The sequence below is a fragment of the Hemitrygon akajei genome, chromosome 7 (assembly GCF_048418815.1).
Source record: "Hemitrygon akajei chromosome 7, sHemAka1.3, whole genome shotgun sequence".
Lineage (NCBI taxonomy): Eukaryota > Metazoa > Chordata > Chondrichthyes > Myliobatiformes > Dasyatidae > Hemitrygon > Hemitrygon akajei.
In genome coordinates, this window is record NC_133130.1 from 18,631,574 (window position 1) to 18,640,102 (window position 8,529).

The 8,529-nt window shown below is 46.6% G+C and overlaps 1 long non-coding RNA gene across 2 annotated transcripts; it reads left to right on the plus strand.

Moving 5' to 3' along the window:
- Window positions 1-1,479: 1,479 nt before the first annotated feature.
- On the plus strand, window positions 1,480-7,989 carry LOC140729966 (uncharacterized). Of its 2 annotated transcripts, XR_012099445.1 has the most exons (4): window positions 1,480-2,617; window positions 3,469-3,656; window positions 5,703-5,882; window positions 7,709-7,989. It is a non-coding gene; the product is annotated as an uncharacterized lncRNA (long non-coding RNA). The 2 variants fall into 2 exon arrangements; XR_012099446.1 differs by lacking the exon at window positions 5,703-5,882.
- Window positions 7,990-8,529: the final 540 nt, after the last annotated feature.

Sequence of the window (8,529 nt, forward strand, 5' to 3'; positions counted from 1 at the left end):
GGAGTAGGTAGTTTAAATGGATTGGCACAGACTAGATGGGCCGATGGGACTGTTCCTGTCCTGTAATGTCTATGACTCTATGAGGTGTCAGTGATGAGTAGGTGGGGGTTTCAGTAGGTTGCGGAGCTGTCGGTGTTGTACGGTGTCATCACATCCAACCAATATGGACAGATTCCACTCGCCACACAAAATCCCACACACCCACACTGACTTCCCCACCCACACTGACACCCCACCCACCCACACTGACTTCCCCACCCACACTGACACCCCCACCCACCCACACTGACACCCCCACCCACCCACACTGACTTCCCCACCCACACTGACACCCCACCCACCCGCACTGACACCCCAACCACTCACACTGACACCCCACCCACTCACACTGACATCCCCACCCACACTGACACCCCACCCACCCACACTGACACCCCAACCACTCACACTGACACCCCACCCACCACTGACACCCCACCCACTCACACTGACATCCCCACCCACACTGACATCCCACCCACCCACACTGACACCACCACCCACCACTGACACCCCACCCACCCACACTGACACCCCACCCACCACTGACACCCCACCCACACTGACACCACCACCCACCCACACTGACACCCCACCCACACTGACACCACCACCCACCCACACTGACACCCCACCCACACTGACACCACCACCCACCACGGACACCCCACCCACTCACACTGACATCCCCACCCACACTGACACCCCACCCACCCATGCTGACACCCCCCCACACTGACACCCCACCCACTCACATTGACTTCCCCACTCACCACTAACACCCCCACACTGACATCCCCACCCATACTGAATCCCCACCCACCCACACTGACTTCCCCACCCACCACTAACACCCCCCCACACTGACACCCCACCCACTCACACTGACTTCCCCACCCACACTGACACCCCACCCACTCACACTGATATCCCCACCCACACTGACACCCCACCTACCACTAACACCCCCACACTGACACCCCACCCACTCACACTGACTTCCCCACCCACCACTGCCACCCTACCCACCCACACTGACATCCCCACCCACTCACACTGACCCCCACCCACCCACACTGACCCCCACCCACCGCTGACACCTCACCTGCCACTAACACCCCACCCACACTGACACCCCACCCACCAATGGCACACCCACCCACACTGACACACTTACCCACAACTGGCATCTCCACCCACACTGACACCCCACCCACCACTGGCATACTCCACCCACCCTAACTATGCCACACCTCTTTTCTCTACCACTGTTACCCTGCTTTTCCACCTAGCGGAGACAACCTCTACCTTCCCTAGCAGATGGGCCTTCATTGCATTATCATTCTACCCGTTGCCCTCACTCCCACCGACCTCAACCATCACCGTGTGAATCCTCCTAAACATTCCCTAACTGTCTGCACTCGCTGTCTGCTGGCTGGATGAAACAGGCTTCCTTCCCGTCCACCCATGGCCTTCTCTTGCTCCTGAGTTACTGTTATTATCAGGCTATATATAGTTTGGATCCTGACTGCACTCTCAAGATGTTCCAACAACAGACTCTGTTGCAGTGTCTGCGCGCCCTCGCAGGTGGGCTGTGGAACAGGTTGGGCAATCACGCTCATGAGTATGCCTATTAATGTTTCATTGTGACATTTAACTCCTTTTCTCTTGTTCCAGTCTTGTTAAGACTTGACCAAAATCACAGCAACGTCTACGCTCCCTGCTTACCTTCGTCCTCGTTCTGGGAAAGAAGACTACCATTTCGATAGACACTGTAAAGGCGTGGTATTCATTTAGTATTAAGTTACTGCTTCCCAGCTGCAGTGTCAGTGTTAGCTTTCAATCTGAGAGGTTTCAGTGCACGGCCCTGTTAGCCGAGCGTTTAATGTTTTTCCTTTAATTCTGCACAGTTCTCTTTAAAAGTCGGTGAACTGTTCTTCCACTTCAACGTCTATCCCTCTGCACTTGGGCCATAACTGCGTACTTCTGTCACACAACCCTTACACAGTTCAGAGCATCTCCAACATTTGCTGCATATACCAGCCCATCTGCTGAGGAACATCCAACTCAACTTCTGGGAATCTTCCTGGCACCTTTCTCTATTCCAGAGGCCACTGTGTTCATCTCACACTGTAAAGTTAGCAACAGGCTTTATTCCGTCATTTTCAATTAATAAGAGCAAACATCAATAGGCCGTCCTGGTCCAACTACGTTGATGCCACGGCCAAGAAAAGTCACCAATGCCTCTACTTCCTCAGGGCCTGTTCCTATGTTGTACTGTTCTGTGTTCTATGTTTTAAATTTATTGTCTTGATAATTTAATAAATCTTCATAGAACAAAGAGCATTTATTTATTTGTTTGTTTGTTTGTTTATTTATTGAGATACAGCACACCACAGGCTCCTTCAGTCCTTCAAGCCTCACCACCCACCAATCCCCGATTTAACCCTAGCCTAAGCACAGGACAATTTGCAATGACCAATTAACCTGCCAACCAGTAGGTCTTTGGACTGTGACAGGAAACTGGAGCAGCTGGAGGAAACCCATATGGTCACGGGGAGGATGTACAAACTCCTTGGTAAGAACTGAACGTGGGTCACTTGTACTGTAAAGCACTTTGCTAACCATTATACTACTGTGTCACCCTAGAATTTTACAGGACAGTACAGGCCTTTAGCTCACGGAGTTGTGCTGACCTTTTAACAAACACAAAGGTTAATCTAACATTTCCCTCCCACATAACCCTCCACTTTTCTTTCATCTGTGTGACTATCTAAGAATCTCTCAAAGATTCCCAATGTATCTGTCTCCACCACCATTCCTGGCAGCACGTTCCTCGCACTCATTACTCTGCGTGTACAAAAACCTACTCTCCCTCTTTTCTAGATCTAGTATAATGCCATTGAAAACCTGCATTCTTTGAGTTGGGAAATTATCCCAGTATTTTCTCTTTCCTACTGTGAAACTTCCTGGAAAGTACAAGGCCCTGAGCTAATTCCTTGGATCCCACATTGAGCAGATGTCTCTTGCTGTGCCAGAGAAGCCGCCAGGAGTTTAAATTTTAACATGTTCCTGTTTTTCAAGACAGGTTTGTTTTGCCATCGCCATCTGTTGTGTGCTGCTAAACTCTCTGACGCTCAATTGACCTCCCAGGCAACCTCCTTTTCACCATTGTTCAAAGTTCAAAGTAAATTTATTATCAAAGTGTCACCATATAAAACACAAGAGATTCTGCAGACTCTGGAAATCCAAAGGAACACATACAACACACTGGAGGAACTCAGCAGGTCAGGCAGAATCTATGAAAAGGAATAAACAGTTGACGTTTTGGGTCAAGACCCTTCATCAGGGCTCATGTCACCATATAGACAGATAGATACTTTATTGATCCCAAACAAAAATATTACCTTGAGATTAATTTTCTTGCAGGCATTTAAAGGAAAATAAAGAAATACAATAGGATTTATGAAAAAGTATTGATAACAAAGACTGACAAGCAACCAATGTGCTAAAGAAGATGCATTGTGCAAATAATGAAGACAAAGTAATACCAGGAACATGAGGTGTAGAGTGCTTGAAGGTGAATCTGCAGGTTACAGAGTCAGATCAACATTGAGGTGAGTAAAGTTATTCTTGCTGGTTCAAGAAGTTATAGAATAATAACTGTTCCTGAACCTGGCGGCGTAGGATCTAAGGCATCTGTACCTCTTGCCCAATGGTAGTAAAGAGAAGAAAGCATGGCCTGGATGGTGCAGGTCCTTGATAATAGATGCTGCTTTCTTGTGGTAGCACTCTTTGTAGCTCTGCTCAGTGATAGGGAGGGCTTGGCGTGTGATGGACTGGGCTTTACCGCCTCTTTTGCGATCTTCACCATTGTCTGTTCCGCTCGCCATTGGTAGCCAATCCTTATACTACTGTGTTATTTCCTCCCTCTCCAACTGTCTTATGTCAAAATGCTGTTTATGGATTTCAGTTTGGCATTCAACACCATTGTCCCACAGACCTTGGTGAATAAACTTGGTCTAAATACGCCACAATGCAACAGGGTGTTCGACTTCCCAACCAATAACACTCAAGTCGTCAAGATGCATAACCACTCCTCCCTCCCCAACGTCCAAAACTCAGGTGAACCCCGGGGCTGTGTGCTGAGCCCACTGTTGTACACTGTGCTCACATGTGACTGCACAACCAAACACCCAAGTAATTACATTGTCAAGTTCACCAATGACACAACGGTGGGGTTCATCACCAATAATCATGAGACGGCCTACAGAAAGGAGGTTGAAGAACTTGAGGCCTGGTGCGAGGCAAACAACCTCTTCCTTAATGTCAACAAGACAAAGGAAATGGTTATCGGTTTCAGGAGAACTTGCAGCACACATATCCCTCTTACAGCATTACAGTGGATTCTATGAACGGTCTTAAACTCCTGGAAGTGCACATCACATTACGACCTCTCAAGGTGCCAGAACACATTCTGCAAAGTCAAGAAAGTTCACCAACATCTCTACTTTCTGAGGAGGACTATGCACATCTGTACCAGCATCATTCTACAGATGTGCAGTAGAGAACATCAGAACACGCTGTATCACTGCACGGTACGGAAACTGCACTGCGATGGACAAAAAGTTCTACAATAGGTCAAAACCGCCCAGTGCTTCACTGGCACCAGCCTACCCGCCATCATGAACATCTATACAGATGGGTGTTGGAAAAGGGCAAATAACATCATGAAAGATTCCTCCCACCCTGCTCCCATCAGGGAGGAGGCAACACAACACCCAAGCCAGGACCACCAGACCCAAAAACAGTTACTTTCCCCAAGCAGTAAGGCTGATCAACACCCCCATTCACTAACTCAAGCCTCCATACCACTACATTATCATTTTCTATCAGTCACCTTATGTACTAGTGTCACTTTATGGACATGCAATCAGGCCATGTATATAAGCTATCTAATATATTTATATTTATTGCTTTTTTATTATTATGCTCTTTATCTGATTATATTTCATGCTGCCAAGGTGTTGAATTCCCTCGCTGAAGGCCATGTCAATATTCATTTCAAGAGGACTTGAAAGGAAAATGAAGGATATAATGCTGAGGCTTTATAAAGTTTTGGTCAAACCACACTTGGACTATTATGAGCAGTTTGGCACCCAAATCTAAGAAAGGGTGTGCTGGCATTGGAGGGAGTTAAGAGGAGGTTCACGAAAGTAACATATTTCATGAGTTTAGAAGAGTAAGGGGAGATCTCATTGAAACATATTGAATGTTGAAAGGCCCAGATAGAGTGGACATGGAGAGGATGTTTCCTCTGGCGAGAGACTCTAGGACCAGAGGACACAGCCTCAGGAAAGAGGGATGCCCTTGTAGTACAGAGATGAGGAGCAGTTTCTTTGGCCAGAGTTTGGTGAATCTGTGGAATTCATTGACGTAGATGGCTGTGAAGGCTAAGTCAATGGGCCTATTTAAAGCAGAGGTTGATAGGTTCTTGATTAGTATGGGCGTCAAAGGTTACAGGGAGAAGACAGGAGAATGAGGTAGAGAGGTATAATAAACCAGCCATGATAGAATGGCAGAGCAGACTTGATGGGCCAAATGGCCTAATTCTGACTCCTGGGTCTTATGGTCTTACTCTACTTCTTTACTTCACTCTTCAGGACACTCTTACAAGCTATGGGCCATCTGTGTTTGAACTAAAGCCTTTGGTGCTGTCTGTGTGGAGTTTGCACATTTTTCTTGCCAGCATGTGGATTTCCCCAGGGCGCTCTGGTTTCAAAACACATTCCAAAGATGCTGATTGATTAATTAGCCACTGTGAATTGGTCCTAGTGTGCTAGGTGAGTGATGAAATCTGAGGGGGAGGGAGTGGGGGGAGATGATGGGAATGAGGGAGAAAATGTTACAGCAAAATTAACGGGGAGGTTGGATCATTTTGTGAACTGGCATGCATGCAAAGGGCCGAATAGCCTCCCATGTCCCAAGACAATGAAATCTCCTCCAGTCTTCATTCACCTCCTGATCATCCTTTCCTCCCTCCCCTGTCTGCCCTCCCCCATTGCTGGCGGAAACTTCCTTTGGTTTGTCACTCACTCCACTTCTGCAGATCTTGAGCAACACACACAAAAAGCTGGAGGAACTCAGCAGAACAGGCAGGATCTATGGAAAGGAATAAAGAGTTGACATTTGGGGCTGAGACTCTTTATTAGGCCTGGAAAGGAAGGGGGAAGAAGCTGGAATAAGAAGGTGAAGGAAGGGGAAGGAGTTCAACCTGGCAGGTGATGGATGAGCAAACCCACAAACACAAGAGATTCTGCAGATGCTGGAAATCCAAAGCAACACACACCAAATGCTGAAGGAACTCAGCAGATCAGGCAAGATCTATGGAAAAGGGTGAACAGTTGACCTTTCAGACTGAAACCATTCTTCAGTTCCTGAAGAAGGGTCTCGACCTGAAGCATCGACTGTTTACTCTTTTCCGTAGATGCTGCTTGACCTGCTGAGTTCCTTCAGCATTTGGTGTGTGTTGCTGCAGGTGATAGATGAGACCATGTGTGAGGGGGAAGGTATGTGGGTGGGGGGGGTGGGGTGGTGGTGGGAATGAAGTGTGAAACTGGGAGGTGATAGGTGGAAGAAGTAAAGAAGAAAGAAACAGAGAACTGATAGGAGAGCAGAGTTGACCATGGCAGAATGGAAGGGAGGAGGAAAACCAGAAGGAGATAATGGGAAGGTGAGGAGAACGAATGGATGAGAGAGGGGGCCAGAATGAGGAATGGAAAAGAGAGAAGAGGAAGGGGGAAGAAATTATTGGAAGTGAGAGAATCAATGTACGTGCCACCAGGTTGAAGGTGCTGAAATAGGTGTTCAGCAGGAGATTCAGCCTTTTGGGGAGGACAGAGTGAATGCATTCATTGAAGTGGTCCACCAGTCTGCATCAGGTCTCACTGATGTACATAGACGATTTCACCATCTGCAAGCTGTCTTTTGCGCTTGCTCACCTCCTACTTAGATTGATTTCATCATCATCATTATGTGCTGAGTAATATGACATGGGTGATTGTTGTTTTGTGACCATGATTGTTCTTGGCAAATTTTCCTACAGAAAAGGTTTGCCATTGCCTTCTTCTGGGCAGTGTCTTTACAAGATGGGTGACCCCCCCCCCCCTCCCCCCAGCCAATATCAACACTCTTCAGAGATCGTCTGCCTGGCGTCAGTGGTCACATAACCAGGTCTTATGATACGCACCAGCTACTCATACAACCATCCACTCCCTGCTCCCATGGTGTCACTTGACACTGATCAGATGGGGGAAGGGTGCTAAACAGGTGCTACATCCTCCCCAAGGGTGACTTGCAGGCTGGCGGAGGGAAGGAGCACTTTACACCTCCTTTGGTAGAAACTAATCTTCACCCCACCACCCAATATTAGCATGATTGTTAATAAAATCCAGAATTTTACAAGGCAGCACTTATGATCAATGTGATATACTGTCTCCTGAACTTTTGTGTAATCGGTGCCTTGTAAGAGGGTCCTGACAACGATTTGAGCCTGCACACTCCCTGACCTAGCTTGGTGACTTTCTGCCGGCAGTGATGCTGATCACAGGGCAAGCTTTTGAAAATTAGAGTACCTGCAATCAGGTTAATTGTTATCTTTCCGTTACAGAAGGACAAGTCTCCCAAAGCCCTTATGATCGGAAGGAGCAAGGTCCTTCCTCATGAACAGGGAGAGTTCTACAAAGTAGATCAACTGTAAAACTATACAAGGACAAAGGTGTATTAATGAAAAATGAAGCACTCGATTATGTCTTCCAGTGAGCAAGCATTTGAGAATTTGGACACACGGATATAATATTTAGGTTTTCGACTGTGCAAAGTGGAAAGAATAAAAGAAAATAGAGTAGCAGATGATACCAATGGATCGAAGCTTCTTATCACTGCTTTCTATGACCTGAAATTTGTTGTTTTGCAGCAGCAATAAAGTGCAAAAATGTAAAATTACTAAAAATTTCAAAATACTCTCAGTAGATTTGTTATTAGGCAAACTTGTACACCTGCACGTTAATGCAAATATCTAATCAGCCAATCATGTGGCAGTAACTCAATGCACAAAAGCATGCAGAGATCAGAATCAAGTTACATCATTGACACGTCACAAAATTTGTTGTTTTGCAGCACCAGCAGAGTACAATAAAAAATACTACAAATTACTACAGGAAATATAGATACAAATTAAATAAGTTGTGCAAAAGAGAGCAATAAAAGCTATGATGAGTTAGTTTACATGGATTCATTGTTCATTTAGAAATTCAATGGTGGAGGGGAAGAAGTTGTTTCTGAAACACTGAGTGTGTGGCTTCAGGCTCCTGTACCTCTTCCTCGATAGTGGCAATGAGAAAGGGGCATGTCCTGACTGATGAGGGTCCTTAATGATTAATGCCCGCTTTTTGAGGCATCACCTTTTGAAGGTGTCCTCAGTGCTGGGGA